General features: G+C 41.7%; 1 pseudogene; it reads left to right on the top strand.

The window, feature by feature from the left end:
* Window positions 1-503: 503 nt before the first annotated feature.
* On the top strand, window positions 504-8,360 carry LOC109570120 (heat shock cognate 71 kDa protein pseudogene; annotated as a pseudogene).
* The last annotated feature ends 1,971 nt before the right edge of the window (window positions 8,361-10,331 follow it).

Genomic DNA, 10,331 nt, shown 5'->3' with positions numbered 1-10,331 from the left:
ATTCTACTGTTTTCAGATTTCCAATATAATTGAAGAAGGGGATTCTCCCATAATAGAAGCTGTAGACCTGAGTTACTATACCAGTCCCACAAATTCAATCCTCTTTTGAATTAATTTAATTAAGCCATGATTTACAGATCTCTTTGTAATCTTGAGGCAGGAGGTAGATACTCCCCTCCCCGCCGCGGGCCCCCCCCCCCCCAAGAGTAAAGCAATTGGAGTTTCATTCCCTATGGACTGAAATTCCAAGACAGAATAGCAGGACAATTGAGAGAGGAGGCTGGACCCTGCTGAGACCACATATTTCTCAATCTCAAGTCAGGAGACCTCCCCATCCACACATGCGCAGAAAGGCTCTGTGGAGGTCGAAAGGGAAGTGATGTTAAGAGATGCTTGGCCCATATGCCCCTTCTGTAGAACCCATCTTGGCTAAGAGATGCACGTGCACGCATGGGAGGATCCTGAGATATACTAAACATGGACTCAGAACCAAGCAAATCAAAATGATCGGCAAAGGAAACCCAGAAGAAATGCCCCATGTAGGTGTCGTGAGAGCACAACTCAGCAACTCTCTCTCTCTGAGTCTGTCCATGTGTCCACATCTCCTGTACTTTTTTTCCTCCTAATAAATACTATACTTGTTTCTCTACTTTCCATCTTTGAGGAAATTCATTTCTGCAGAGCTGAAGGGCCGGGGCCTTGACCTTTGATCTAGTGTCTGGAATTCGGTGCTCTCACCGCTATGACCCAGCCTCCATCTTTGACCTGGAGCCCAAGCCTTGCTCTGAGCCACTGAAGGCTGAAGCCACCTGAGGTCAATCTGAACTTAATGTTTTTATTTTAGAATAATAAAGTACAGAATTTGAAGGAAAAAATTCTTTTCTGCTGAGATGGGAACAATAAGAACTAAAAGAGAAGAAAATTATGCCCCTCCTAAAGCCATCTCATCCTCTGTTGTCCCCTTCTCCTCCTGCCCCCAATCCCTCCCAGCATCAGGGTGATGCTGGATGGCATCACTGACTCGATGGACATGTGTCTGAGTGAACTCCGGGAGTTGGTGATGGACAGCGAGGCCTGGCATGCTGCGATTCATGGGGTCGCAAAGCGTCGGACACGACTGAGCGACTGAACTCAACTGAAATCACGTCTAAATAGCAAGAAGCAGATAAAAAGCTTTCTGCTCTGCTAGTATCCTCTTATTGTTACTATAGATAAAATATTTTAAAAGATAGAGTTATTGATACAAAAATTTTTAAACACAAAATAAATTTCCAGTCATCGGAAAGGCTTTTCTTCCACTCTCTTTTCTAAAACAGAAATCCCTGGAGTAAAAAGAAAAACGACGACAACAGGAAAGTCACATGAAAATGGACATGGAAACCACCAGACTCCCTGAAAATACTCCCGTCTTGCCTGCTTCCTTGTTTGCACTATGCTACATTTACTGCAGGACAATCTTGTTATTGTTTCAATGTACAGACATGCAGATTTATTTATCTGGCCAAGTGCAAATACTAATGCCACTGAGAAGACAGCAGTGGTTGCTTCCAAATTCAGGACTTAACAATTTCCTGTCCCTGAAGACTTTTCCAGAGCACCATTAAATGCACAGCCATGTCTGAAATCTGAAAAAGAGTTCTGTGTCCCCCCTGGTCAGCTCTGCTTTGGAAAGAGGTCTTTCCCCCATCTCTTGGGAGGGGGAGGGGGTGCATTCTTGGCCTCACTCTAGCGTTCTTTATTTGCATGTGCTAGCTTTTTTTATTGCAAATAGGGCTTTAAATCTTACTTTAGAAATGGATATTGCACTGAATGTGGGTGCCTGCAAGGGAGAAGCTATCAATAATGTTAGTTATGAAAACCTGATCATAAGTGTTTTTAGTCCATTAGCCATTTCGCTTTATTTATGTCCCCTTTCAGGCAGGATTTGAAGCCAATATTCAAAAGATGAAGTTTGGATGAAGAGCAACACAAGAGGATATAAAACACTGTCACGTATTTTCATGCTAGAAAATATTTCTTCCTTATATGATTTTTTTTTTAAACAGCTCCTAAAAATCAGTAACCTCTGGGCAAATGAGGAATGCACAAAAGAGGAGCTGGGTCAAGCATAGATATTATTTAACATTTATCTATCTATCTATTCCTTTTCTACCGTTGGATCTAATTACTTTAACCAAAGGTAAATTACAAAATTTTTAAAATTACTTATCACACCCCTCATAAACATACCCACAGGCAATTTGGACACGTTTTTTTCCTCCATTTCAGCTCCTGACAGAAATTCAGCTCATGATTTATTAATAAAGTCCCGTTTGCTCTCATTTGCTGCTTTATCTTCCAAAGAGCCTGCAGTCTGAACAGTTAAACGTACAAGGAGAGAACACTTCTGGGCCTTTTCCTGGTGGACAGTGGCTGTCCAATATTGAGATTGTGTGGTTACCAATTTAATGCATCCCCGAAGCGACTGCCTGATCCTGATGCACAGAGAAGCACGTGGAAATGTCAGCCCAGGGACTTTGCTCCAAGCTTCACCCCAGCGTAGAGAGCAGAGCCATATTGAGCATGTCCAGTGATTCGCTTCCATTTCACAAAAATAATGCTCAAGGAGAGTAGGAGAAGAAACCAGACTGGTGAGGAAAAGGACATCTTGAAGGATCTAACTTTCTACTGTATTAAAACCCATCATAATATAAATGCAAAGATGAATGCGTTTTTTTTTCCAGGTTAATAGACATTTGGGGGTCTTTTAAGAAAATATCAAATGTTTCAGTTGAATGTCTCACACCAGTGAGCAATGTTGTTTCTCAGTGTTGGGCTCTGTGCTTCATCTGAGCTCTGCACCCTTAATGGTAAGGCCCTGACTTTCATGTTAATTTCCATGAATGACAAGGCAGAGATGAGGTTTTAAGTCCTCCTGCACACCCAAATGAAGGCGAACCCTAGCAACTTGAGTCACCTAGTCCTTTTCTGTGGACTTATTTCTAATTGAATGTTAAGATCAAAGTTTAAGTTTATAAGAAAGAAAAACAAGTGCCTATAAATAGTTATTATCTGACATCCTTATGAAAATTCATGACCTGCCGTTTTATCAGAGACCTTCGAAGAATTCTAATTGTGAAGTCTGCAGAGCTATTAAATGGCTAGTACACTTCAGTCTCTTGATAAGAAGTGAGTTAAATAATTGTCCTGTTTAACTTGTGCTTGTTAACCTTTAAGGTCAACTAGTTTGAACATACGTTTAATGAAATCCTGGAGCCAGAATTTATGATACTGCTGCTGAATGTTAAATTGGACAATTTACATAAGCAGGACATTAACCTTCTGAGCACTAAATAGCATTTTAGCACTTAGCCGCTGGGGACAATAAGGAACATGTTCTATATATTTGTGATTAGCTTGCCTGGAAACTCTCATGATGACCAATTGGCCTACCAAGTTTAGCAGCATAATTAAATGAATGGACTCGGCCTAAGTAAATTATCAGTGCTGTGTACAGTATATCATTATAGTCTGAAGGAAAAAAAGATATGAATAATTTAATAATACATTACTAATTTATCAATGCTAAGTGACTTCGAGGAGGCTCTTTGTAGTTCATTGTTTTCAATTTGATATTTGATTGACTGCTCATATGATTAAAATTGAACCTATTTCATTTGTTACCAGGAATATATAGAAGCAGAAGATTTTATGTATTTTTTTTTTTTTTTTTTTGAGCTGAGCGGTGTGGTGTTTTCTGCCTTGAGGAGATTACAAGATAGCTACTACTGGGCGCTGATTAGCAGGTAAGGTAGGCATTTGTCACAATCAGATGTGTGCAGTCCCTACTTCTTGGTTGCTTTCCTGAGGGGAAGGTGCTAACCCTTGCTTTGTTCATAAGCCCAGCTTGCAACACAGCAGCAATTATCATTATGGCTTGGAAGGGTCAAGCTTGAGGGAAAGCAATTTGCACTTCACCTAGAAATGTTCCTGCTGATTGTGGACAATCAATCCACTGGGCGGGCTGTCCAGGAGTTGCATTCTATAACCTCAGTCCAACACTTGGGTGTATTGATAGCCAAGCACATATTTGGGGAAATAGTAGCTTACCCTGAAGTGTGCTGTCTTCAAAGACAATACCAGGATCTTGTAGCTCTTCCCTGTGATATTCTATTTTGTATGAATTTGTATGTCTATCTTTTGATATCGACTTGGTAACATACTGGTCATGCTAGTCAGATCTTTGATTTTTCACATAACTATATGTCTTGGTGTGGAGAAGGCAATGGCAACCCACTCCAGTACTCTTGCCTGAAAAATCCCATGGACGGAGGAGCTTGGTAGGCTGCAGTCCATGGGGTCGCTAAGAGTCAGACATGGCTGAGCGATTTCACTTTCACTTTTCACTTTCATGCATTGGAGAAGGAAATGGCAACCCACTTCTGTGTTCTTGCCTGGAGAATCCCAGGGACGGGGGAACCTGGTGGGCTGCAGTCTATGGGGTCGCACAGAGTCGGACACGACTGAAGCGACTTAGCAGCAGCAGTAGCATATGTCTTGGTGACTGATCTCTTAGCACACACTAATATGTTTAATTTCTTTTAAGGTTGCATAGTACTTTCTTGTATGTATTTGTCATAATTTATTTATTCTTCTGGCTCCATCAAATTTTTTGTCTTTTCCTGTTACACACAATTTTAAAATCTTTGTAATACATTTTTATGTTTGAATTCAAGTATATCCAGAAGATTAATTTCTTATTTGAAAAGAATCACTCTGATACAATTCCTGGTCATGCACTGGTTACTCAGATTGGCACCAAACTTCCTCATTATAGAAAGCAGGCTTTCCTATTAGCATGTATTCCATTTTGCTCTCAGCTGATTTAACTTAATTCTATCTTTCCAAAGTAAGCTGTCTTTGGGTTTGATAACCAGCATTAGGAATATAGCAGAACATTAGGAAGTTAACTGAGACAGAGGATCTGGCTAAGTTTGAGTCAAGTGGGCATAGTAAAAGGTTTAGACTCTGGAACACTACAGCCCCGGATTCAAGTGGTAGCTCAGCTGATTAGTAGCTGTATAGTGTGGACAAGTTACCTAGGCACTCAGTCTGTTTTTTACATCTTTTTTGTGTAGCTAGTAACAGTATTGGCATTCATGTAATTGTACAGGAATGAAAGTATGTAAATGCACAGTTTCTGGCTCACACTAAGCAGTCAAAAAACTTAACTATCATTAACTATTAATATTATTTAAATTTTATAGAATGACTAGATCACTGAGTCAATCACAGACAAAATTTGATTGCTCACTTTTAAGTAATTTAAATTTAAAACCGTTTCCATCAAGCTATTGCTTGACTATTTTTACCTGGTCAGAATAACAGCCAGACAATTCTTTTGACCTAACACTGTTTAGAACTGTCTTATAACTAGATACGGTTCAAGCTTTAGCAACTACTGTATATACCTTTGGCACCCCACTCCAGTCCTCTTGCCTGGAAAATCCCATGGACAGAGGAGCCTGGTGGGCTGCAGTCCATGGGGTCTCGAAGAGTTGGACATGACTGAGCGACTTCACTTTCACTTTTCACTTTCATGCATTGGAGAAGGAAATGGCAACCCACTCCAGTGTTCTTGCCTGGAGAATCCCAGGGACAGGAAGCCTGGTGGGCTGCCGTCTATGGGGTCGCACAGAGTCGGACACGACTGAAGCGACTGAGCAGCAGCAGCAGCATATATACCTTGTTAGGTGAGAAAAGTATTACTAGTCAGATAAGCATTTTCAACTGAGACCTTATAGTAAAATATTTTGTAGGTGTGAAATCATTTTCTTTCACTGTTGCTGTTAACTTTATATTAATCTATAATGCGAAAGGACTCATGTATTGGATTAACCAACACATACTACCATATAGAAAAGATTAACAAAAAGGATTTTACTGTATAGCACAGGAAACTATATTCAATATCTTGTAATAAACTATAATGGAAAAGAATAGAAAAAAGAATATATATAAAACCAAATCACTTTGCTATACACCGGAAACTGACACAGTGTTATAAATCAACCACACTTCAATTCAAAAAATAAAAGAAATTCCAAGGAAAGCATTTTAACTATATGTCAGAGATTAAATGTGCATATCTTTGAACCCAGTGATTCTACCTTAGAAATTTATATAACAGATATTTGGAAAAATCTATAGATACTCATGTTTTTGTTCTATTGCTTCTACCGATAAAAAAGTAATAGAGTGAGGGAAAAAAAGAACTCAGAATGTTTGGCCTTCACTACTTTGGAAGCCTCCAGGCCTATGGTTTTTACATAGTGAAGAGAAAAGTAAAGGAACGAATCAAGTTAGTTGTCTCCCTCTGCCTAATCTGACTGTGGAAGGCCGGAATCCTTCCTCTTGAATTCTCTAGGAGGACCACTCAGATCAAAGCCCTTTGGGATATTCAGTTTCCACTTGGAATGTACCAGCCCACCTCAAAACCTGCACCTTTGCTTCTAGATGTTCCATGACATTTCAACTCAGTGGGGGCGGGGGTTGGGGGGGGGCAGTACTAGGATCTGGAGTCCCAGGGCTTGAGTTTGTGGCTTATTCAGTTGCTTTGCATTCTGGGGAGCGGCCGAAGTCAGCTTCTTCATCTGTCAGGTTCTATAAAAGTACTGACCCTACCTACCTCACAGAAGCAAATGAACTGGTAAGAGTCTTTGTAAATAACAGAACTTGGGGAAGAGTTTAGCAATTATTGTTATTATGATTTTCTTAGAGACTGGAAACAATGTTGAGTCGGAGGTAGTATCTGAGGCCAGCAAAAGAAGTCATCCCTGGAATTAACTGGCCCTTTTGTTAGACTTCCGATTCTGTCCAGTAAACCCTTTGTCAGTATGTGCAGACCAACTGAGAGCTTTTCTATGGGCAGAATTTAAGTCTTACTCCAGGGTTCAGCTTGAAATTATAGATGTATATGTGTGTGTTGACAATACCACTGAATGATTTTCTCACCTTTGCTAACACTCAGGTCAATACTTGGAGCTGACAGCTGATACTATGAAAATTCAGTGTCTTTTTAAATTTCTTTTTAGATGATCTCCTTTTTCTTTTTCCATGATCTTCCTCCTGGGCTTCCCAGGTGGTGCTAGTGATAAAGAAGCTGCCTGCCAATGCTGGAGACATAAAAGATGTGGGTTCTATCCCTGGGTCAGGAAGATCCCCTGGAAGAGGGCACACAACCCACTCCAGTATTCTTGCCTGGAGAATCTCCCATGGACAGAGGAGCCTGGAGGGCTACAGCCCAACAGATCAAAAAGAGTCAGAAACGATTGAAGCGACTAAGCACGCACACATGGTCTTCCTCCTAGCCTGTCTTGCAAGTCAGTCAGACAGTTCAGTTACTCAGTCATAGCCAGATCTTCGCCATTCCATGGACTGCAGCACACCAGTCTTCTCTGTCCATCACCATCTCCCAGGAACTTACTCAAAATCATGTCCATTGAGTCAGTGATGCCATCAACCATCTCATCCTCTGTCATCCCCCTTCTCCTCCAACTTTCAATCTTTCCAAGCATCGGGGTCTTTTCCAGTGATTTGGCTCTTCGCATCAGATGGCCAAAGTATTGGAGCTTCTTCAACATCAGTCCTTTAGTGAATATTCAGGGTTGATTTCCTTTAGGATTGACTGGTTTCATCTCCCTGCAGTCCAAGGGACTCTCAAGAGTCTTCTCCAACACCACAGTTCAAAAGCATCAATTCTTCAGCGCTCAGCTTTCTTTATAGTCCAACTCTCACATCCATACATGCCTACTAGAAAAACCATAGCTTTGACTAGACGGACCTTTGTCAGCAAAACAATGTCTCTGCTTTTTAATATGCTGTCTAGGTTGGTCATTAGTGATGTCATTAGTGATTAGACTATCACTAATGACAAAGGCCGCTTGAGCAAGGAAGACATTGAATGCATGGTTCAAGAAGCAGAGAAGTACAAAGCTGAAGATGAGCAGCAGCGGGATAAGGTGTCTTCAAAGAATTCACTTGAATCCTATGCCTTCAACATGAAAGCTACTGTTGAGGATGAGAAACTTCAGGGCAAGATTAATGATGAAGACAAACAGAAGATTATTGACAAGCGTAATGAAACTATCAACTGGCTGGAGAAGAACCAGACTGCAGAGAAGGAAGAATTTGAACATCAGCAGAAGGAGCTGGAAAAGTCTGCAACCCCATCATTACCAAGCTGTACCAGAGCGCAGGAGGCATGCCTGGGGGACTGCCAGGAGGAAGGCCTGGGGGCTTCCCTGGTGGTGGAGCTCCTCCATCAGGTGGTGTCTCCTCTGGGTCCACCATTGAAGAGGTTGATTAAGCCAGCCTAGTATAGATTTTGGGGCTTCCCTTGTAGCTCACTTGGTAAAGAATCTGCCTGCAGTGCAGGAAACCTGGATTCGATCCCTGGGTTGGGAAGATCCCCTGGAGAAGGAAATGGCAACCCACTCCAGTATATTTGCCTGGAAAATCTCATGGACAGAGGAGCCTGGTGGGCTGCAGTCCACGGGGTCGCAAAAAGTCAGACACAACTGAGTGACTAACACAACAAGGTTGGTCATAGCTTTTCTTCCAAAAAGCTCTTCTTTTCATTTCATGGTGGCAGTCACCATCTGCAGTGATTTTGGAGTCCAAGAAAATAAAGTCTGTCATTGTTTCCATTGTTTCCCCATCTATTTGTCATGAAGTGATGGGACCAGATGCCATGATCTTAGTTTCTTGAATGTTGAGTTTTAAGCCAGCTTTTTCACTCTCCTCTTTTACTTTCATCGAGAGGGTCTTCAGTTCCTCTTTGCTTTCTACACTAAGAGTAGTGTCATCTGTAAATCTGAGGTTATTGATATTTCTCCCAGCAATTCCAGCTTGTACTTCATCCATCCTGGTATTTCGCATGATGTACTCTGCACAGAGTGATGTACTCTGCACTTTCCAGCAGCGGCCACAGGACTGGAAAAGGTCAGTTTTCATTCCAATCCCAAAGAAAGGCAATGCCAAAGAATGCTCAAACTACCACACAATTGCACTCATCTCACACGCTAGTAAAGTAATGCTCAAAGTTCTCCAAGCCAGGCTTCAGCAATATGTGAACCGTGAACTTCCACATGTTCAAGCTGGTTTTAGAAAAGGCAGAGGAACCAGAGATCAAATTGCCAACATCCGCTGGATCATGGAAAAAGCAAGAGAGTTCCAGAAAAACATCTATTCCTGCTTTCTTGACTATGCCAAAGCCTTTGACTGTGTGGATCACAATAAACTGTGGAAAATTCTGAAAGAGATGGGCATACCAGACCACCTGACCTGCCTCTTAAGAAACCCAAATGCAGGCCAGGAAGCAACAGTTAGAACTGGACATGGAACAACAGACTGGTTCCAAATAGGAAAAGGAATACTTCAAGGCTGTATATTGTCACCCTGCTTATTTAACTTATATGCAGAGTACATCATGAGACATGCTGGGCTGGAAGAAGCACAAGCTGGAATCAAGATTGCCAGGAGAAATATCAATAACCTCAGATATGCAGGTGACACCACCCTTATGGCATAAAGTGAAGAGGAAGTAAAAAGCCTCTTGATGCAAGTGAAAGTGGAGAGTGGAAAAGTTGGCTTAAAGCTCAGCATTCAGAAAACGAAGATCATGGCATCTGGTCCCATCACTTCATGGGAAATAGATGGGGAAACAGTGGAAACAGTGTCAGACTTTATTTTTGGGGGCTCCAAAATCACTGCAGATGGTGACTGCAGCCATGAAATTAAAAGACACTTGCTCCTTGGAAGAAAAGTTATGACCAACCTAGACAGCTTATTAAAAAGCAGAGATATTACTTTGCCAAAAAAGGTCCGTCTAGTCAAGGCTATGGTTTTTCCAGTAGTCATGTACAGATGTGAGAGTTGGACTGTGAAGAAAGCTGAGCACCGAAGAATTGATGCTTCTGAACTGTGGTGTTGGAGAAGACTCTTGAGAGTCCCTTGGACTGCAAGGAGATCCAACCAGTCCATTCTAAAGGAGATCAGCCCTGGATGTTCTTTGGAAGAAATGATGCTAAAGCTGAAACTCCAGTACTTTGGCCACCTCATGCAAAGAGTCGACTCATTGGAAAAGACTCTGATGCTGGGAGGGATTGGGGGCAGGAGGAAAAGGGGACAACAGAGAATGAGATGGCTGGATGGCATCACTGACTCAATGGACATAAGTTTGAGTGAACTCCAGGAGTTGGTGATGGACAGGGAGGCCTGGTGTGCTGTGATTCATGGGGTTGCAAAGAGTTGGACAGGACTGAGCAAATGAACTGAACTGAGCTGAACTC

The sequence above is a fragment of the Bos indicus genome, chromosome 16, assembly GCF_029378745.1.
Source record: "Bos indicus isolate NIAB-ARS_2022 breed Sahiwal x Tharparkar chromosome 16, NIAB-ARS_B.indTharparkar_mat_pri_1.0, whole genome shotgun sequence".
Classification (NCBI taxonomy): Eukaryota; Metazoa; Chordata; class Mammalia; order Artiodactyla; family Bovidae; genus Bos; species Bos indicus.
Note: the sequence above shows the minus strand (reverse complement) of the source record. Positions and strands in the feature narration are given on the sequence as shown.